Source organism: Cervus elaphus, chromosome 3 (genome assembly GCF_910594005.1).
Source record: "Cervus elaphus chromosome 3, mCerEla1.1, whole genome shotgun sequence".
In the NCBI taxonomy this organism is placed as follows: Eukaryota; Metazoa; Chordata; class Mammalia; order Artiodactyla; family Cervidae; genus Cervus; species Cervus elaphus.
The window spans coordinates 19,882,019-19,905,333 of NC_057817.1; the positions used below are offsets into that span (position 1 = coordinate 19,882,019).

A 23,315-nucleotide genomic window follows, 5' to 3' on the forward strand; every position below is an offset into this window, starting at 1 on the left:
CTATATAGCACAGTTATGACAAGCTATTTCTCATCTTCAGTAGTATGATTCAGCTGTCATATTAGTTAGCTTAAAACGAGTGCCTTCTGATAAATTCTCACAGCAAGCGTATTAGTTTCTAAAGAAAGACAAAACAAGCATTTCACAGGAGTTCAATGTCAGTGCACTTAAGACCGAACACAAGATGCTCGTTCAAGAGTCATTAAGATCATTGCAGGTAAAAGGCACTGTGCCAGAGGGGAAAGAGAGAAAGATTAAGAAGACCGAACATATGATACTCATTCGAGAGTCATTAAGAGCATCACAGGTAAAAGGCATTGTGCCAGGTGAGATGGAAAGATTAACAGTTGGTGCCCTCAAACTGAACATCTCATGGAGGTGTCAAACAGGTAGAACAACAAATAATTTATGACATTGTAAGAGGGCTATGTGAATTTGAAGAAAATAAATGAAAGACCTGGAACTTGAATGGCACAAACTATACACACAGTGGAAAATGACATAGAATCCCAAATACTTAATCAGTCTCTCAGCAATGAGGCTAGCAGAAAATGCTAATCAAATGATAACAAACTACAGAAATCTCTTAAACCTAATAATTACAAAATAAACAATCATAAATGAAGATAAAATCTACAAAAAAAAAAAAAAAAACCCAGATGTTCGCTGGAGGATTATTTAACATGAAAGAAAAATTTTAAAACCCAAACATCCAGTAACAAGGGACTAGCCATGGGATGGATTATCACTTCACTAAAATGATGTTAGTGAAAAAAAATTTGAGGACAGGAAAAAATGATGTAAACTTTTTTAAATCAAAAAATGACCCCTACATTATCTCAAGCATGCTAACAGGTGTACAGATTTTTTTAAAGCTTAAAAATAAATCAAAATGTTAAAGTTGGCTATTTCTCAGAGGCAGTGATTTTGTTTCACTTTTAATTCTTCTGTGTTTCCCCAAAATTATAGTGTTGTTACATTTTAAATTGGTAGAAAAGTTATGGAAGTCACTGTATTCCAGGACTCTCTTTTAAAACCATTAATAAGCCTTTTCATCTTTTTCGGCAGAGACTATCTCACCCCAAATTCCACAGAGCGTACTCACTGAAACAGGTTAATATCTGCAAGTTGCTTGGAACAGCATCTGGCAGATAGGGAGCAGCTACATCAGGACTTCCCCGATGGCTCAGTGGTAAAAAAAAAAAAAAAAAAATCCGCCTGCCAATACAGGGGACGCGAGTTCAAGCCCTGCGCTGGGAAGTTCCCACATGCTGCACACCATACCAAGCCAGCGAGCCATGACCACTGAGCCTGCGCACTGGAGCTGCTGAAGCCCGCGTGCCCCGCGGCCTGAGCTCCACAGCAAGGGAAGCCACTGCAAGGAGAAGCCCATGCACCAGAAAGCGGCACCTAGAGAAGGCCTGCGTGCAGCAACAAAGACCCAGCAGAGCCAAAATAAGTAAATGAACCCTAAAAAAAAAAAAAAAAAGAAAGGAGCTATACCAGTGTTCACTTTATCCAGTATTTGTAAATTCCCTTTATCCAATCCAAGTAATTACTGTGTTTTAGAGCTGGTCTATTTTTCACGGCACTTTGACAACAGAACCATAGGCTTTTTTGTTTTTCCCCTCTGAATTCCAGCATCTTTCAAGGATGTCAGCTGTCTCCCTTTTGAGAGTTTTCCTTCAAAGAAAGAGCAGGAGGAAGGAATTCTGTCAAATATCAAATTCTTCAAAGAGAAGATGGGAAATTAATGAAGGGGCTGGAATTTTAAAATATGGCAAACTGTTAAGACACATGCACAGAATGGTATCCTTAACATGTTAATAAGTCTCTCACAAATTAACATTTCAAAGGATGAAAGTTTAACATTAAGAATATACACTTATCCAGATGAAGAAATGGAGAAATCACATACTAAACTCTTAATTTGGGACAGGGCTATATTATTTGGAAGGAATGTCTTCGTATGTTTTTATGAGCTGCGTGGAGAGCCTGTGGAGCAGTGGTGGTGCTGAGCGACAACCCAGGGGAAACTCAATTGAAGAAGGCAACCAACTGTTCTACGTAATAAAGGAGGGGAAATGTGAACTTGGAAAGCAGAGGAGGACTTGCGGGAGAAATCAAGGAACTTAAGTGGACTTGTGTTCCCGAAACAAGTATTCAATCAAGTCTATAATATTTACTTATATGCTTTAGTAAAAAGGAATTCTTTTATCCAAAGTAGTACTGAATTCTGCATCTCAGTTGCCCCAGACTTCATGCAGACTCAAAAACAACAAGAGACATACCTAGTGGTAAAGAACCCGTCTGAAATGCAAGAGACCTGAGTTCAATCCCTGGGTCAGGAAGATCCCCTGCAGGAGAGGGCATGGCAACCCACTCCATATTCTTGCCTGGAGAATCCTACAGACAGAGGAGTCTGCAGGGTTACAGTCCATAGCGTTGTGGAGTTGGACACAACTGAAGCGCACACACACGCATGCAGACTCAAGAACTGAACAACAGGGGACACACCTGTCTTATCCACACACACAAACATTCCACTCACGTTTTCCTTTTTAGTTTCAACAAACTTATACATGCATAAAGTTTGTGTGAAACAGGTCTACAAGGCTTTTTAAAAATATCAGCCCCCTTATCCCATTCTCCATTCAGAAGCAACAAGGAACAGGTGATTTTTGTTTAAGTGTCTACTTCCACTTCTACAGAAAATACTTAAAGCGCTCCCATTTGCTTTTCCAGTTTGAGGTGATATGTATGATATGTATCTGTATCGATAGATATAGACATCTTTTAACATCATTCCTGCCCCCACCCCTAGCACAAGTACACATGCTTCCCAAAGTACTTTTATTTAAGAGTATACAAAGAAATGACAACTCAATAATAACACAATCTAATGAAAAAGCAGACTGAAGATCTGAACAGACACCATAAGTTACTGGAACCCAAAAGGTCCATCAATGGGTAAGTGGATAAACAAACTGCCGTGTATACATGCAATCAATGAAGGGGGTGGGATTTTAAAACACGGTAAAATTCTTGTTTTACCATCAACAGTATCAGCAACAATAAGAGTTGAACTATTAATATATGCAGCATGGATGAATTTCCAGTAATTATGCTGAATGAGAGCCAGACCAGGAGCACATACCTTGTGATTCCACGTACATAAACCTTAGAAAGTTCAAATTAATCTATAATGACAGAAAGCAGATTAGTGGTTGCTTTTAGAAAGAAGGTGGTGGGAGAGGAAGAGGGAGGGAAGCTGATTACAAAAAGGTACAAGGAAATGTTTAGGGGAATGGCTGTGTTCATGAATGAGACTGTGGAAGGAGTTTCACTGCAATACATACACAACAAAACTCAAGTTTTTCATTTTAAATATATGCACTGGACTATATATCAATTATGCCTCAAAAAGGCTGTAACAATTTTTTTTTTTAATTATGAGGGAAAACAATAGGACACAAATAAGTTAAATAGGAGTTCCTGACTCCATGTGGGGTTCTGACCAGGGACACTACCATAGCGCGGTCTGCAGGGGACAGGCTCTTTGGATAGCCCCTCCCGCAGACACAGAGTTGGTTTAGGACTCCTTCGGTCCTTTCTCTTGAGCGTATCAGAGTCCTTAGAGAAGACACTTCAACTCTGGTCAGCATCTTGAAAGCAAAGTGAGGCAAGGGGGCTGAGCATCTTCACAAATACTGAAAACGCACACTCACTCTCACTTCAGGGCACTTTGGCAGGGAGAGGGTTAAATGCCAGCGACAAGTCACTTCTGTAACTGGAAGTCTCAGATAAATATACTTATTGAAAAGCTAAACTGTCCCCATGAATGAAACAGCATATCACCGATGAAACATCAAATGATGAGTTAAAGGCAAAATTAGGTGGCAAACTCGGAAAAAAGGCAGAGGGAGAAGACCTCCGAGTGCAGACATACATATTGTTTTAAAAGCCAACAGTTCCAGGAAAGAAAATTAACAGAACTCTGATTTTGCATTTTGTACTTTTGTGGGAGGTAACAAATAAACCAAGTGATGAACCCATGGTCACTTGGCTCTTTAGTGGCAACGATGAAACTCAACTTCAAATGTGGAGAGATCTTAAGAACAACATCACAGAATTAAAAACCAAAATCAGAAGTTTTGGGTCTGGTCACACATAGGAATACCATGAAGATACATAGGCTCAAGGACCTACTATATAGCACAGAAAACTATACTATTTTGTGACAACCTATAAGGGCAAAGAATCTGAAATTCAGTCATAACTATATATCACTACATATACGTACACACACACACACACACACACACAGGGCTTCCTTGGTAACTCAGCTGGTAAAGAATCCACCTGCAATGCAGGAGACCCCAGTTAAATTCCTGGGTCAGAAAGATCTGTTGGAAAAAGGATAGGCTACCCACTCCAGTATTCTTGGCCTTCCCTGGTGGCTCAGCTGATAAATAATCCGCATGCAATGTGGGAGACCTGGGCTTGATCCCTGGGTTGGGAAGATCCTCTGGAGGATCTACACTCACTATTTTGTAAGTATAGATCACTGGGAAGTATACTATTTTGTAACAACCTGTAAGGGGGAAAGAATCTGAAATTCAGTCATATCTATGTATCACTATAGATAAATATATAGATAAGATAGATATCTGAATCACTGTGCTTTACACCTGAAACTAACACGACACTGTAAAACAACTATAATTCAATTAAAAAAAAATAAAGATATACATGCTCTGAGAAAGGTAGGCATTCCTGGCAAAAGGAATGATGTAGCAAGAGAGTCGAGAGGCAAAAGAAAATCAGGTGAGTTCCAATGTTCAATATATATCAGTTCAGTTCAGTTGCTCAGTCGTGTCCAACTCTTTGAGACCCCATGGACTCATGCCAGGCCTCCCTGTCCATCACCAACTCCCGGAGTTTACTCAAACTCATGCCCACTGAGTCAGTGATGCCATCCAACCATCTCATCCTCTGTCCTCCCCTTATCCTCCTGCCTCCGATCTTTCCCAGCCATCAGGGCCTTTTCAAATGAGTCAGCTCTTCGCATCAGGTGGTCAAAGTATTGGAGTTTCAGTTTCAACATCAGTCCTTCTAATTTCCTTTAGGATGATTTCCTTTAGGATGGACTGGTTGGATCTCCTTGCAGTCCAATGGACTCTCAAGTGTCTTCTCCAGCACCACAGTTCAAAACCATTAATTCTTCAGTGCTCAGCTTTCTTTATAGTCCAACTCTCACATCCGTACATGACTACTGGAAAAACCACAGCTTTGACTAGACAGACCTTTGTCAGCAAAGTAACATCTCTGCTTTTTAATATGCTGTCTAGGTTGGTTGTAACTTTTCTTTCAAGGAGCAAGTGTGCTTTAATTTCATGGCTGCAGTCACCATCTGCAGTGATTTTGGAGCCCCCAAAAATAAAGTCTGCCACTGTTTCCACTGTTTCCCCATCTATTTCCCATGAGGTGATGGGACCAGATGCCATGATCTTAGTTTTCTGAATGTTGAGCTTTAAGCCAACTTTTTCACTCTCCTCTTTCACTTTCATCAAGAGGCTCTCTAGTTCTTCTTTGCCTTCTGCCATAAGGGTAGTGTCATATGCATATGTGAAGTTATTGATATTTGTCCCAGCAATCTTGATATTTGTCCCAGCAATCTTGATTCCAGCTTGGGCTTCATCCAGTGCAGCATTTCTCATGATGTACTCTGCATATAAGTTAAATAAGCAGGGTAACAATATACAGACTTGATGTACTCCTTTTCCTATTTGGAACCAGTCTGTTGTTCCATGTCCAGTTCTAACTGTTGCTTCTTGACTTGTATACAGATTTCTCAAGAGGCAAGTCAGGTGTTCCCATCTCTTTAGGAATTTTCTACAGTTTGTAATTATCCACACAGCCAAAGGCTTTGGCAGAGTCAATAAAGCAGAAGTAGATGTTTTTCTGAAACTCCCTTGCTTTTTCAATGATCCAGCGGATACTGGCCATTTGATCCCTGGTTCCTCTGCCTTTTCTAAATCCAGCTTGAACATCTGGAAGTTCACGGTTCAGGAACTGTTGAAGCCTGGCTTGGAGAATTTTGAGCATTACTTTGCTAGCATGTGAGATGAGTGCAACTGTGCAGTAATCTGAACATTCTTTGGCATTGCCTTTTTTTGGGATTGGAATGAAAACTGACCTTTTCTATTCCTGTGGCCACTGCTGAGTTTTCCAAATTTGCTGACATATTGAGTGCAGCACTTTCACAGCATCATCTTTTCGGATTTGAAATAGCTCAACTGGAATTCCATCACCTCCACTAGCTTTGTTCATAGTGATGCTTCCTAAGGCCCACTGGACTTCGCATTCCAGGATGTCTGATCACACCATGGTGATTATCTGGGTCGTGAAGATCTTTTTTGTATAGTTCTTCTGTGTATTCCTGCCATCTCTTCTTAATATCTTCTACTTCTGTTAGGTCCACACTATTTCTGTCCTTTATTGTCCCCATTATTGCATGAAAATTTCCCATGGTATCTCTAATAATCTTGAAGAGATTTCTAGTCTTTCCCATTGCATTGTTTTCCTCTATTTCTTTGCATTGATCACTGAGGAAGGCTTTAATCTCTCCTTGCTATTCTTTGGAACTCCGCATTCAAATGGGTATATCTTTCCTTTTCTCCTTTGCCTTTTGCTTCTCTTCTTTTCACAGCTATTTTTAAGACCTCCTCAGACAACCATTTTGCCTTTTTGCATTTCTTTTTCTTGGGGATTGTCTTGATCACTGCCTCCTGTACAATGTCACAAACTTCTGTCCATAGTTCTTCAGGCCCTCTATCAGATCTAATCCCTTGAATCTATTTGTCACTTCCATCATATAATCGTAAGGGATTTGATTTAGGTCATACCTGAATGGTCTAGTGGTTTTCCCTACTTTCTTCAATTTAAGTCTGAATTTGGCAATAAGGAGTTCATGATCTGAGCCACAGTCAGCTCCCGGTCTTGTTTTTGTTGACTGTATAGAACTTCTCCATCTTTGGCTGCAAGGAATATAATCAATCTGATTTCAGTATTGACCATCTGGTGATATCCATATGTGTAGAGTCTTCTCTTGTGTTGTTGGAACAGGGTGTTTGCTATGACCAGTGGGTTCTCTTGGCAAAACTCTATAAGCCTTTGTCCTGCTTCATTCTGTTCTCCAAAGCCAAACTTGCCTGTTACTCCAGGTATCTCTTGACTTCCTACTTTTGCATTCCAGTCTCCTACAATGAAAAGGACATCTTTCTGGGGTGTTAGGTTAGTTGTAGAAGGTTAGTTGTAGAAGATTATAGTGCAGTTTAAGCTTAAGGGCAGGTGAATTTAAACTTTACTCTAAATCCACTCTTCATGCAAAAAAGGGCTGGTTGACTGACTGACTTTTATTTTTCCCATACCTGACATTCAGAGGATCTGAGATTGGAGGAGCTCCTTTTCCTAGATGTTGCCAGCATCTCTTCCCCATTTCACTGACTGATCTTCCTTGTTCTCAGCCCCCTATATCTGCCCTTGAACTAAGCAGTTCTCCACTATAGTGCTAATTATCTGGAATGTGCAAAGTAAAGTTCCTCAAGTTTGTGATTCACAAACTTTACCTAAGGCATTACTCACTTGATTTGGGGTAAAAGTAGAAGAAAAAAGGACAGTATTACAGCAGAGGAACTGAAAATTTGGCACAGACTTCTGCATAACTATAAGCAAAGCAGCATGGAGTCCATGGCAATGCCATCCATGTCTGTCCCAGGAGGAAAAGATCCTGCTCTAAGGATCACTTATTTCACTTCTGCAGATTCCACTGATGACTTGCCTTCACAGAACTTTAATTTTATTCACTACTAAAACGGTCTACACCTCTGTATGATTAACAATTAATTCCTTCTACAATACTTTTTTGGAAAAAGTGAATAATCTATGAAGAGCAACTTTTTTAAGCATTTAAAACTACAACAGCTTACACACCAAAACTACCTCAACTGTTAATTGCTTAGATGTTTGAAATTATGACTCCATGTACTACATGACCATTCAACAGAAATGACAAAGTCAAGGACAGGCTTTCCTGCCTTGACCTAAGGAAGGTACTTAGAAGAAAAATCACACTGCTGTACTCCAACACTTAACAGAAAACACGTATCTACACCTCCTCCTGATGCCACAGTGATACTGCACCAGGTCATGGGCCAAAAGTTCACTCTCCATTCAAGTAAAAGAACTCTCCGAAGATAAGAACCTGCCATAAACTGACATTTAAAAACTTGGCTCCAAGGGTATTCCTATCAATAAAGAGTAATTACATGGGTATCATATTTTAAACTTTAGACCATAATATATGCTTTGAATTATGGCATTTTGCATCACACAATATGCTAATGGATAGCAGATGCAAAAACATCTTAAGAACATCAATGCTGATGAAAGGAAAAGAGGTCACAAGCTAAAAGAAAAGTGAAACTGGTCGTTTTAGGACAAATTTTAGTTAAGAAAGGGGAAAGACTTCCTACATAGAAGCTAAATTCTACTGTCCTAGCAACATTCTACGAAATGTAGCCGCTCTCAAGAAGTAAAACAAGTTGTCCTATGAATTCACCTGAGCAATGTTAAAATTTCAAAGGTAAAAAAAAGTCTTTAGAAATTCCCCAAGAAAAATGCCTCCATCTTATCTACTTTATCTTCATGTCAGCTACACGATGTCTAAGTTCTAATCAATATATACACAAAATACTGATTGAATGTTTGTGGGATAAAACTCTATATATCCTCAAGAACTCATGTTCTTATCTGAAGTCCCATATTATCCCCAAGACAAAAAGGACATACAATACGGAAAATATATGAACCAGACCTACAAATGTAGTGAAATTCACACATGAAAATTACTGAGCGATGACTGGGAAAGGTCAACGAATGCTTGAGTTTTAAAGGATGGGAACATTTAGATAGGTAAGATCAAGGGTCCTATCAGGGAGAGGAAAAACAGGATGAAGCCACGGCAAAAGGCGGGACAGAGTACATGCAGTCAGTATATGTAGAGAGACTGCCAGACGTGACTGGCCCGCAGCAGGCAGCAGGACAGGACTGAAGCAGTGCTTGCAACTCCCGGAAACATGATTCACACCGTGAACAGCATCCCCCAGAGCTGTGCGAAGTGGTGATCCTGGTGAAGTAGCTCAGAAAAGTAACAGGTGGAGGCTTCACTAAAAGGGATGAGGGAGCCAAATACCAAACACATTTAGACAGGTTCAGTCCATATTACCGTATCACAGTATGGGAGAAGTCCCAAACGGGAAACTACATCAACCAGCCTAACTCAAATTTCAGTTTTGCCCCTCTCCCTCCATAACCCCGTCCTATTAATATTTCTTAGAATCAGTGTCCTAAAACCCATTGTAGAAAATTCCGAGCTACTTTATAGAAGGCCTTCAGAGCCAAGTTCCATCTTGATAAAGAGAAAAATGAGAAACCACTGACAGTTTTAGTCAAGAAATGACAGCAGGCAAACTATTTAAAAAACAAAAGGAAACAAAAATTTCTGGCACAAGTATCAAAGGTAGTTAAAGCAGCATAAAGCAGCAGATCTAAGAACTCTGAGAGTAAAAGACTGCTTAAGATACTTCTGGGAGCAAACTAACTCACTGAGTTAATACAATGGACAATCAATCTACATTGCTAATAATCAAGTTATTTAAAAAGCATCTTTTGAACAGTCAAATCCTTTTTAAGATCTACTTTTCAGAGCATACAACTTTTAGTCCTATATTTGTCAGATCTTTACAGTAGTCATACCAGTTTACAGTTAGAGTATAATCTCAGATTTCACAATGTAAGCAAGCACTGGTCCATTCAAAACCATCATTTTTTCCTTCAAAGGCCCAAGTGACAAAAACATTAATATAAAGCAGGTATCCCAGATATTGAGATGCCATATTGTTGAAAGTTACCCAACTCAGAAATACTAAATAATATTCTTACCAAAGAGGTAACTGCATACTAATGTTTAGAATAGTTAACACAGTCCTAGGAAATTTTTAATAAAAATAGCTTTAAAAGAATAAAAGAAATAGCCTTAAAAGTGTTACCTACAATTTATCTGGATCTCCCTGCCAGAAACCTTTATTAGTTTAAATTTCCACAATCATTAGTAAATTATAGCCCATGATTCCTAAATATATTCTAAAGCATAGCCAATAAGCCTAAGTTTTTGGAACAAATGAACAAAAAAAATGTTCAGCCCAGTCTTGAGATAGACCTGCTTTGAAATTAAGTTCAATATAAAATATATTTTAGAAACAGATACAGGCTATTTACTATAGTGTCATAAATGCAGCAAAAGTAATTGCATTTTAAATCTGGTCTTCAATAGTAATCCATATGGGATATATAGTATTAGACAAAATTAATTTAAAAGTCAGATCAGTGAACTACATAGATTGTTATATAACATTTAAGTAAAACAGCAGTAACTTTTGTTTTCATGCACAGAATGATAAATTGTTATTTAGTCTTATGTCATTAATATTCTTGAAAGATCATAAAGGTCTAACACTGTTTCTGAAGGAATGGCTACTTGTTAACTGAAATTAATAAGGACCACTACTTATCCACCAATTTATGTCCTTTTAGTTTGAAGGAACATTTGATATAAATGTTCCTTTCAACATAAAATCAGAGATAGACTAAAGCATAAATACACAGTACTGTACTGACACAGCATTCAATATTTTTACATAAATAGGCCCCCATTTTCAACTCATTTGGAAATGGCAGATACTGGGGCATGAAAACAAAGAGAAGAACATTCTCCACTTAGAACTTTTACAGTGCTTAATAAGTAACTTAATAACTGTAGATGGATCTTCTGCAAGAAGACAGTGCACACAGGTATCACAAATATTTTCAACTTACCGGTTTTACAATTATCACAAAACCCACCAAGCCCACAAATCAAACTTGGCTACAATAGTCAAAACTACTTGAAAGCCCGATGTTCAAAGTCAAATAAATCAATAACACTCTTCTAATTTATAAAGGCATCTCTACCACACAATATAATTTTAACCTAGATGTAAATTCAACGTCAGTGTTTCTCAAAATGCTGACTACTGGGCCCCACTCAGATCTGCTGAATCAGATCTGCAGGGGCAATGCCAGGGAATCTGCACTTTCAATAACTCTCCCAGGTGGTCCTCCTGCACACATTTTAGAGAACACCACCTTTCTTGTGAGATTTCCAACAAGGTCTTGGATTTCGAGAATGAAAATCTCTTCATTTGGGACCTTTTAAAACTAAGCTTCGTTATGTACGAAGTTAATATTTCAAAAAGCTTTAGGTAAAAAACATGCAGTGGCAGAAAAAAAAAAAAATGCATGAAAAAGCTTACAGTAGTAATTGAAAGAAATTTTCAGTATAGGCCGCTTTAGTTTTAACTCATGATTTAAGACATCCCTGATCATTTCAAGGACTAACAGGTCTTTGAGAACAAAATTCCTAACTTAAAAATAATCCAATCCACAACATTAAAAATACAGTATTTCACACACGGTCAAATTCATTTACTCAGCTGTTAAGCAAATCAGGGTATGAACTGCTTACTTACATTATACCAAATACAAGCAAAGATTAAATTTATAAAGTTAAACCCAAACAAATCTGTTTATATTCCACTATTAAATTTACTCTGGTCGGAAACTGATTTTCATAAACTTATATAACTTTCACAAACTTACATAAACATTTATAATGGAAAGAGCAATGAAGCAAAAACTAGAAGCCACCCAGAGTCCAGTTCTAGTTAATCCAGCTGCTGACTATATTATATGAGCTTAGGGCCTAGAGAAATCATTTTACCTATCTAAAAGACAAAAGTACAGCTGTCTACTTTGCTCATTCCACAGAATTACTGACTGTGAGAATCAGATGAAATAGTATGTAATACATTCCAAAATACTGTAAAGCATTTTATAACTCAAAGGCATTATCATTAAGAGTGAAATTTAAGAGACACTATCTTTAGGTGCCTGCTATAAAAGACTATTACAGAAACAAGGAACATAAAAACTGACCTTTTAGATTCAATTAGATGCTGTACATTATTGTATATATCCTAGAAATTATAAATAAAAAATGTAAGAATTTAATTCAGTCATCTGTCTTATGTCCCCACTTATATTTCTTGTTTAAAAATAGAAATGAAATTAGATGTGCCATGAATTGGTAACTGTCAAAACTGAACAGTAATTATATTATTCTACTTTCACATTCTGGACAATTTCCATAATAAAAATTTTAACAATACAACTGTGTATGTGTGTGCATAAAATATTTATAAAAACTAAAAAATCTTTAAGTTTTTTTTTGAAAATTATTTCCGTATCTATTGTATCATTTTCCTTACATGTTACCTCAGAGTCTATATATTTCAAAATAAGCTACTCTCACAGTACCCTTCTACATATCATGACACCTATTAGAAAATATTCCCCACAACAGGGCAAGTAAATACTCTTACCTAAGCTGCAAAAACTTAATTCTTAAGTTTCTGCATCCTGATCTTATTCCTTTAATTTTTTGTTCATTCATTATAAAATTTCATAATTAAAAAGTGGAAATGACCAGTTTCAACTGCATGTATGTGTAAAAACATAAAGAAAAAAGGAGTCTCACATACTTTTTGGTTAGTATTGCAAAAGACCACCAATAATTGTAACTGGACATTCCTCTTAAAACCTATGAACCAATACAACTCAACTCACATGGCAAGGGAACGCTGTACCCAAAATGAAGTTAACATATCTGTCAGACAAAAGAAATCGGTATATTTTAACCCTCAAATCAGGATTCTATCAAGATATGCGTAACACTCTATAATTACTCTACATACATCAACCTAATTGCTCAAATGATGTCCTTTAACCTGGGGCCATATTCCACAGCCTTACAAGCATAAACTACTTTTCACCTCAAGCAGATTTTTCTACCTTAATAAAACTATCTGTAGCTCAGTAGCATACCCTTTACAGTAGTCTATGAAGAAACTGGAAGTGTTGAATTAAAAAGTAAATGCAGATAAGAATGCTGACAACCTTGTGTCTTGTGATTAAAACTATATTTAGTAATATTCACACATTTATTCATTCACTACTTGAAAGCTAAATCTTTTTTCTGTTACATCTGCAGTCACAATCATCAGAAAGTATCCGTGTCTGAAGAGACAGTGTACCTTAAGTTTTTGATTTGCGAGGGAGGGGGACAGGAAGGAGCAAGTGGTTGGGAAGGAAAGCCCATCCTTTCAGCTGTCACTACAGCATTTGTTTCCTAAGCATTACAAACTCCATTTATTTTTATAAGAGATACATTTGAGAAAAGGCACACACAGAAACCACTTTTTCCAATAAGGTCTTCAATAACTCTGAGTATTAAGTAGGCCTGCTGAAGTCCTTATTTGCATTATCTAAAAACGAGTAATTGGAAAACTCGCAAACCATAAAAGGCAAGCTGTTGGAAGATGAAAAACAAAAAAATTACTACACCTTATTCAATTTTGCATATTTGCTTTACAATTTGTTAATAGCACAGACGCTAAAAAAAATTTATAAAACCACTGTCATGCTAGTGAGTACTCTTATTTGTGGCAACACCTAGTTTTAAATATCTATTTACAATGAAGCTGTTACTTTCCTTCTTTTCCTAAACAGATCCAAACTATTATTGTCCCAGTTATTTTATAAGCACAAATCAAATCTAGTTTCTCATCTCATCTCAGAGGTCTACATTAAATCCCAAGCTTCAATGAAAAAAACCATGATTTCCCATACAATTGCAGAAACCTTCTTAACGGAGTGAGGAATTACAAAATACAGAAAAATGAAGACAGTTTCATTTTACACATCTAAATGGGGATGCCAGTAATGACAACAACTCCAACAAAAATCAAGAAGGCGTAATCTGAATATTCACCATTTTAATAAACGAATATGCCGAAATCTTAAAATTAAAGGTGGCGCTCTGTCCTCAACTCACCCGATTGTGACTCACTTTTGCAGACTGTATGGTAGGAAATAACTGTTACTTTTCAAAGATCTTTGCAGTTACACCCAAGCCAAAATCAGGACAGAGATCCACCCTTAATTACAGCAATTTAACTGTCTCATGCAAAGCAAGGTAGAAACTAAAACGTCCCCCTGAAATCATGGCTAAATAAGCCCATTTCATATACCAGTTCTCAAAGGCTCCCTTTAAGGAACATGTTTCTATTTACTTCAAATCTAAACTCACCAGGACAAAAAAAGAAAAAAAAGGGGAGGGGGGAGGGGAAGAGCAGGGGGACCAAATGAAACGCTCAAGTATAAAAAGCAGATTCTCCTCCAATCCCTTTAATTCCCCTCAATCCGCCTCTGCCACACACAAGGGCAGGGAGTCGGGAAGAAGGCTGGCTGCAGGGCGAGCGGTGAAGGCCCTTCATTCACTCACGTGGGCCACTATCCAAAGGGTTACACACCCTCTGCCCGACGAGAGCCTCATACAAAGCAGAGCCTCACAAGTACTTCTTATTATAAAACACACCCACGCTGAACAAGAGCTTTATTTTAAAATAAGACTGTCCTCAGGTGGGGGAGGTTAAACACAACAATGCCTTCCATGTTGAAAGGCAGACAGTCCAAATAGATGCATATACCTACACTCCGAGGAAGAAAAATCCATAGAACTAATTTATCATGAACAGCAATCGATACCAACTGGGGCCATTAGATTATTAATAAACCCAGAAAAGTAGCGTGCACAGCGGCCCGAGGTGGCTGTCTGCTGCGCTCCCACCCCAGGAAGGGCACAGTTATGCCTGCAGAGGAGGATCAAGGCTTCCGCTGGTTCAAAGACCCCCCTGGCACCTCTGGCCCGCCCCGGCACCGCTGCACCGCACTGGATTCGGGCACTCTCGGCGTTGCCAGTCCCGAGACGCACTCCTGGCGTCTGCCAGGTGCCAGAAAACTGGTGAATGAAATGCGCACAGACACCAACCTGGCCAGGGACCGCGGCGCAGAACCAGGAGTCGCTAACCAGCCTAAGCCAGAGGATTCTCCTACAGGATGGAATCAAGGGAGCACACCACCTCCCACCCCCCACCCCCGCGAATGCGGTTCCTACTGACCCTTCCAAAAACAGAGTGGAGGACGCAAGATTTTTTTTTTTCTTCTTTTAAACTAAGTCTAAGAACGCGAATCGGACGGAAGCAACCATGAATATCCCGGGGGGCCAGACTGGAGACGCCGGGAGAAAGGCGAGGTGGTTCTCCAACTCCCGGGGAATCATCGTCCGGTGTGACACACATCAATCAGCTAGCCCTAGCCGGGGGTCCGCTCTCCGCCCGCGGAGCGCCAGTGGGGCCGACGCCAGGGATTAGAGGGGTGACCCTCCCGGGGCGCGGGGAAAGAGTGCCGGGCACCGCTGCCCTCAAGGTCACCAGGCGCCGGGGCGGGGGCGGCCGGCCGCAGGATGGGCTACGGCGCGGCCGAGGCGGCTCGGAGAAGCCATAAAAAGCTGCGGATGTAGACGCGAAGTCCCACCGAGCCCCTTCCCTCGAGCCCTAGGCGGGGACTCCCGGTCGGACACGGCGCTGAGGCGCACGCCGAGGAACCGGCTCACCTTTACGATTTGCCGGGGCGGGCGCGGCGGGAGACCACCTGCGACGGGCCCCGCGGTCCGCCCCCGCCAACTTCTCTCGAATCGGCGCTATCCGCGGAGCACCCAGCTGTCAGGATCCCCGCCGCGACGCCCGGACCTCCGCGTTCCGCCCGGCCTCCCCCGCAGGTGACCTGCCCAGCCGCCCCCGCCGCTGGCGGGCGGCGGCCGCGACTCACCTCGCCCGGCAGCAGGAACCATTTTCCGAAGGGGAAAGAAAGGGGAGGCTGCAGGAGGGTCGAGGGAGAGAGCGGTGAAAGCTGAGGGAAGCGCGGAGATCGAGGGCTCGGTCCTCGGCTCCGTCCGCAGGAGGCTCGGAGGACTCGGGGCGCCACGCGGAGGATCGGCTGCACCTCGAGGATGAGGTGACCGCGCAGCCGAGAGGCTCGGCGTCCACCAGCCTGGGCTCCCTACTCACGCTGCACTGCGAGGAGGCGGCAGCGGCGGAGGAGGAGGCGGCGCCCGGGCCGGCCCCCGCCCAGAGCCCGGCAGCCGCCGAGTGGCCGCCCGCGTCCCCGCAGGACCCGCCTCCCGGGCTCCGCAGAGCCGCACATAGGGCGCGCCGCGCTCAGCACGGGCAGCTCCGCCGGCCTCACGCCGCCGTCCGCAAAGGCAGCGGCGGGCGGGGGTGCAGCCCCCTCGGTGAACAACGCAGCCCGACCCGCTCGGGGCGGGACCCGCAGCCCCCGGAGAGCCGACCACCGAGCGCGAAGGGGGCTGCGCGAAGCTTCAGGCAGGGGCCCCGTTTGCACCGGGTGGCCCGCAGGATTGCCGGGGGAGGCAAGGGGAAGAGGACGCTCACCCGTTCCGGTCTGGCGCTCCCTTCTCTCCACACCCTCTTGCCTCCCGCTCCACGCTGGCGGCGCAGCTGCTGCCGCTGCCACTGCCGCCGCCGCCGCCGAAGCTCGAGCCGCCGCCGCTGCCGCCTTGGCTAGCCGCGGTCACGTGACGCGGCCCGCGGGGAGCCTGGGGGCGGGCAGGCGCGCGCGCGCGGGAGGAAGCGCGACTCGGACGGAGACTGGGAGTCGAGCGTCGCGGAGAGGGCGTTTAAGGGGAGGGCCCGGCGAGCGCGTTCCCGGCTGACGAGCACGCGCCCGGCGATTAGAACTTGCCGCGCGGCGGGGAAAGGGTGGCCGGAGTGAGGGGCGGGGGACTCGCGCCTCCGCGCGCCTCTCCCTCTCTTCCTCCGCTGAGCGCCCGGACCGGCCGCTGCCCCCGCCCCCTCTTGCTCGCCCCTTTCCTCCAGTCGCTGTCGGCGATTGGCTGAGAGGCTCTGACGTCCGTGTTTCCATGACGTATCGGGGCAGGGGGGGCGGGGGGGAGGAGGGGGTGGCTTGCGCGCGGGGGGCGGTGACTCCGTCAGTCACAGCCGCTGTTTCAGCGCGGCTCCGGGCGGCTCCCGCGACTGTGGAGGCTGGAAAGCGATGACTGCCGCAGGCAGACTTGGTCACCTTTCACCTTGGGGCCACCCCAGGGCCTGCGCCCCTCCGAGCTCGAGAGCCAGGCGGGCGGGCGGGCGGGCGGGCGGGCTAGGGTGAGCCCTCCATGAGAAGACAGGTTAACGTTGACCCCCGCGTCCGCGGACATTAGAGCGGCTTCCTCGCCGCGTCTCTGCTCCACTCACTACTGGTCTCAGTGCCTGTCTAGGGCCGTGACTCACGCGCCGGACGACAGAAGTGCCACCCAGCTCGGTCCCTCCTTGTGGAACGATAGCCCATACCCCGCACAGGCTCGGGGCGCCCCATCTCTGTTCCTGCAGGTCGGGCCCGGAGACTCCGGGGATCCCCGCTGCAGCGCCCAAAGGGTTAACCCAGTTGTTTGATGGGTGCACACAGGCCCGTGATGGTCTGCGCTCAGAATCCCCGCCTTTTTGTTTGGGGTTTGCTTTTTCTACCTATGCCACGCTGTTGGCTCTTTTAGTTCACTTGTAGCATCTCGACCCAGCACTCCTCTTTGCGGGGGGTGTGGGGGGGGGCGAGGGGTGATACACGGGGTAACTTGCGATAATTGAGATGCTGAAAGGTAACCTGTTTTTCGCCAACCTTCAAGAGATTTTGCAAGTTAATAAAAAACCACCGTAGTGACATCTTTAAGAATAAAACCGTTTTTCTTTCCTACACAACACATACACACGTGTAAAGACTTGTACCTTGCCTAAGACATCCTGCTCCATCTTCGCCTCATCGCCTCCGACCTGTCGCCGCTGCTTTAGAGACCATGTCAGGGTTATTTTCAGTGCCACTCAGAGCAGAAAGATAAGCTCATCAGAGTCTCCTTTCTCCTCACTCCAGGGTTGGAAAAAGTAATGTCTGTAAGTCTTCCTGAAAAACAAATAGGTGATACGAAGGACTTTATTCTGTTCACGCTGATAGTGTTTAAAATATTTTTGAAGGATTAAAAACTAAATATGTGAAAAGTTAAAAAAAAAAAAAAGAAAACCCCAAGTTAACCTTGTTGAAAAAATTTTATCAATTTACCTATCTTTCCAGGTCAAACAGTGCCAACATTTTGCGCTGTGCCCTAGACATGCAAAATAAGCACTGGGTAGGATGATACTTTGTTTTTTTTCTGTTTAATCACTGTTAAGAAATTGGTGGTGGGAACAACAGCCAGTCCTGACACTATTTCTAAACTTCTTAACAGAAGAACAGATTAACTTTTCTAAACGGCTTAGAGACATTTAAGAATCACTGGCTTTTGTCCAACTTTTCCTCTAATAGAAAATTGAATTATGTATTCTACTTTAATCAAGAATTTGACATTAAGTAATATATGATTCATTACTATAGTGCACTAGCAAAATGGGTAATAGATTAAACTAGGATCTGTTCACTTTGTGGGTTTGTTGCAGTCCCCGATAATAAAATATATGCTGTTAAAGTGTTGTGGTTATGAAAAGTTACTCAACATCTTCACTTTAGAACATGATTTCAATAGAGTTTTCATGTATGGGGCTCATATACATATATGGTTGGTGACTTAGTTGCTAAGTCCTGTCTGACTCTTGTGACCCCATGGGCTGCAGCCTGTCAGGCTCCTCTGTCCATAGGATTTTCTTATCCCAGAACATATTTATATGCATTTTAATGACATGTGTGTTACATACAATAGTATATTTTTACTGTCATAGTTAAGATGATTATACTGTGTCATTTGGTTTTTATATTTTCATTTAAGTAGAAAGCAATATATAAATAATTGTACACATTAAATTAGGAAATTCATCTTTTTCTCCCAAAGGTTTAGTAATGAAACCTCTGAATGGCATATTTTTCATTGTTAAAAATAAAGAGTTTTGGTTTGCTTAATTAGCATTTACATAAAAAATGGAGCTACTTACAAGATGCCACTGTGTTTGGTATAATCATATCCTTTTAATCTATACTTCACTTATTTTATGGGTTTAATTGATCCGGAGATATATCACTGCATAAGAACAATATAATGATGCAATTTATTGTTGAAATACTTAATTTTGCAAAGTTATTTGAATACAATTTAAATATATTTTTTAGTTACAATGAAAACAGTATATAAAGATTTAAATCCTATGGCAAGTTACCATTTGAAATGTTAACATTGTTTGAAGACAGATTGTGTATGCAAAATGATGTATTTTGCAAACTGTTAAAAGTATGTTCCCGCTATTATAAACAGTGCTGCGATGAACATTGGGGTGTACGTGTCTCTTTCAGATCTGGTTTCCTCGGTGTGTATGCCCAGAAGTGGTATTGCTGGGTCATATGGCATTAGCCTCCAACTAATAAAAATAAATGAAAAAAATAAAAATAAAAAAATAAAAGTATGTTCCATTTTGTTGTTCAGTCGTCAAGTCGTGTCTGACTCTTGGCAACCCCATGGGTTGCAGCATGCCAGGCTTCCATGTCCCTCACCATCTCCCAGAGTTTGCCCAAGTTCATGTTCATTGAACTGGTTATGCCATCCAACCATCTCATCCTGTGTTGCACTCTTCTGCTTTCAGTCTTTCCCAGAATCAGAGTCTTTTCCAAATGTTCCATTTAGTGGCATAAATCTAAACTATTGACATCTTTTCTGATAAGTTGATCAATTCAATATGAACTATTTTGTATAACTCATGGAGAGAGTTTTCTAAAACCCTCAATGTAATTAAGTGTAAATGGAAGCATTTGAATTGTTATTCCCTCAAAAATTCTGTCACATGCATCTAGCAAGGGGACAAAATAAAGACATACCAACAGCAGCATATTTTTAAAACCATATCATTTCCCAAAATACACATTTATACATATGCGGATGTCACTTCTAATCACTGCAGACTGTTAAAGAAAGCTGACAGGTGTACGGAGGCAGGAGAGGAAAAATATTCAATGCTTCATAGAAAGTAGTTGTGTGTGTTCTCAAATTCCCATTAACCTGGATCACCAGAGACAGATATGAAGAGAAACATTACTTAGCTGAAAACAACAGAGAACTGTTATCTATTAGTTCTGAATCAAATGATGGATGATTACAGGTAACCCTAGAATAAGAATTTTCAAGTCACAGAATGGAAAATTTTTATAGATGAAAAATGTGAGTAGTTAGATGTCATAATTTGATGGAATTATTTAACATCCTGTACTCCTCAAGGTGTAAGGCTTTTCTTTTTTCTACCCCATATGTAATATCTAGGTCATGGGTTATGGCACTAAATCTAAATTCCAGAGAATCAAAAAAAAGGGGGGGGGAGCTCTTACTTAAATGTTGTTGAGGAAGATTTCCTACAGGAGGATTTGGATATGATTTGTGCCACAAAATGTCTAGGAGATTCAAATTAATGCAAAAGAAGATGGGCAATAGAAATGCCAGGAAATGTACTGAGAATAAGCATGTTTACCATGTCCATCGTCCTATCCTTGTATTATCTATGGGCTTCCCTGCTGGCTCAGGTAGTAAACAATCTGCCTGCAATCCAGGAGACCCAGGTTCAATCTCTGGGTTGGCAAGATCCCCTGGAGAAGTAAATGGCAACCCACTCTAGTAATTCTTGCCTGGAGAATTTCGTGGACAGAGGAGCCTGGTTGGCTACAGTCCATGGGTAACAAGAGTTGGACACGATTGAGCGACTAACACTTTATTATCTATGAAACAGATTTCTACCTTTGTTGTATTTCACCTCCTTGAGTAACTCATTTATTTTTCCATTAGTAATGGTGAGTTATGGTGCATCTAGGCTTGTTGTGAGGTTTGGTGAGTTGTTTATGTACAGCTCTTAGATTATTTGGTGTGTACTAAATGCTCAATAAATGTTGTCATTGTTATTAGTAAGCATGTAGTCTTTATCCCTTATTACAAAGGGAATGTGCTATAAACAAGAAAATATATTTTTACTTCATTAATAAGTAGGGACTTATTCTCACATTAAAAGTTCAGGGGTAGTTCATAACATGATTGATTCAGCTGTTGAAGACAGACATCAAGGATCCAGACTCACAGCTTTCTGCTCCACCCTCCCTGATCTGTGCTTCCTTCAGTATCTTTTTATGCTAAAAATAGGAAAATCAGACGGATTTTCTCACATCTGTGGTACGTTTTACATTTTTCATATTATTCAGTGCTTATGTTGTTATTGTTGTTGTTCAGTCGCTAAGTTGTGTCTGATTCTTTGTGACCCCCATGAACTGCAGCACACCAGTGTTCCCTGTCCTTCACTATCTCCCGGAGTTTGCTCAAGCTCACATCCATTGATTCAGTGATGCCATCCAACCATCTCATCCTCTGCTGCTCCCTTCTCCTCCTGCCCTCAATCATTCTCATCATTAGAGTCTTTTCCAGTGAGTCGTCTCTTCCCATGAGGTGGCCAAAGTATTGGAGCTTCAGCATCAGTCCTTCCAATGAATATTCAAGGTTGATTTCCTTTAGGTTGACTGGTTTGATCTCCTTGCTGTCCAAGGGACTCTCAAGAATCTTCTCCAGCACCACAATGGTTATATATAATTTTTCTTTATTGCCTACCTTTCCTTTGGAACTCCTTTGTTTCTCAAGATATTAGAATGTGGGCAGAATCACCTGTGTGAACTTAGCAGTGCAGATTCGTGGAGCCGGAGTGGCAGAGCTTCTGATTCAGACTGTTTGGAGTGGAACTACAGGATCTACATTTTTGGCAGTTCCTTTAGGTGACTTTGATGCACCTCACAGTCTCTGTTTCCCCACTTTGTCATGACATATTGTGTTTTTCATTAGTTCTCCTTTGTTTTTCCCTATTTCCAACAGTAAGTTCTTATACTTGAGCATTTCTATCCTAACTTTCATAAAATTTACCCATTTGCATGACTTCAGACCCTTGAGGGTAAGGATAATGTTAATCATTAATTTATTCATTAATCATTTGTTGATCTTGACAGTTATCCTCCCAGCTTACTACGGAAGAAAAACATGGAAGATACCTACTTAGGAGGCATTAGCATCAACATAGTAATTCATCTATCCTTTTATACAAAGAAACTTTTATTAAACATTTATTACATGCCAGGCTTAATAAGATCTGGCACATAATAAGTGATTAAAATAAAATTAGTTTGAAATGAATAAACAAATGAACTATCACCTCTCCAATGATGAATTCTAAATGTTTATTCACTGCCTTGTTCTTTTATTCTGGTGACCTGAAGGAACTCCTTTCAGGGTCTTTTTTTTTTTCTTCCAGGTAGAAATAAAGTTGAACCTTGAACAACACAGCTGTTAAGGGGCACCCACACTCCCAGAAGTTGAAAATTTGCCTCTAACTTTAGAGTCAGCTCTCCCTCTGTGCCAGAGGTTCTGAATCCTCAGATTCAATCAGCTGCAAATGGAGCGGTACTATAGTATGTATGTACCAAAAACAATCCACGTGCAAGTGAACCCAAACCCATGTGTTCAAGGGTGAGCTATGTTGGAAAAAAAAAAGTCAATTTACCAATCATCAAAAACCAGGTCAGAGAAAGTCAGTTTGTTGACTTACGTGGTTTTGATGGTGAGGAAAGCTGATAATGCTGGGGAGTATGCAGATCAGAATAAGATAGGTTCTAAAACAGAGGGGAGTCACCTCGGAAAGGAAAAGGAGCATCTCTTTCTCTGATGTAGAAGAAAAAGGCAAGAAGGAAAGAGTGTGAGAAAAGTAAAACTTGTAGTTTATTTAGACAGGTGACACAGGCGCACAAATGCCATCTTACTTTTTGTTAGACAATCACAGGTGTTTATGGTCATCAGCCAGAACTGGAAAAGGTTAAGGAAGGGCTGGAATGGGCTGATGAAAGAAACTGAAGGGTGAGCGAAGGATAAAATGTTTCCCAAGGCTCAGGCAAATTTAGCATACAATTTTATAGCAATATAGTTTTGCACAACATTCTCTGGTGACTCAGAGCTGGGGTTTCCCATTGTGGTTACAGTTGTTAAGAGTTCAAGGGAGTCTGGTGCAGTTCTTCTCAGTAGGGATGGTCATGGGCACTGATAATTGGACTGTATTAGTCAGCCAGGGCTGCCAGAATAACAGACCACATGCTGGATGGATGACTTAAGGTACTTACGTTTACTTTCTTACAATTCTGCAGGCTAGAAGTCCAGTGAGTGAAAGTGTTAGTCACTCAACTGTGTCCGACTCTTTTGA

The 23,315-nt window shown here is 41.6% G+C and overlaps 1 protein-coding gene across 6 annotated transcripts in view; it reads right to left on the reverse strand.

Moving 5' to 3' along the window:
* Positions 1-16,640, reverse strand: part of ATP2B1 (ATPase plasma membrane Ca2+ transporting 1) — a 121,479-nt gene extending 104,839 nt beyond the window's left edge. For 3 of the 6 annotated variants that reach the window (XM_043880948.1, XM_043880928.1, XM_043880967.1), the window contains exon 1: positions 16,512-16,640. The gene's annotated coding sequence lies outside the window, so the exon portion shown is untranslated. Of the gene's footprint in view, positions 1-15,888; positions 16,020-16,511 lie in introns of those variants that run through there. The other 3 variants (XM_043880939.1, XM_043880921.1, XM_043880957.1) reach the window with 1 other exon arrangement.
* Positions 16,641-23,315: the final 6,675 nt, after the last annotated feature.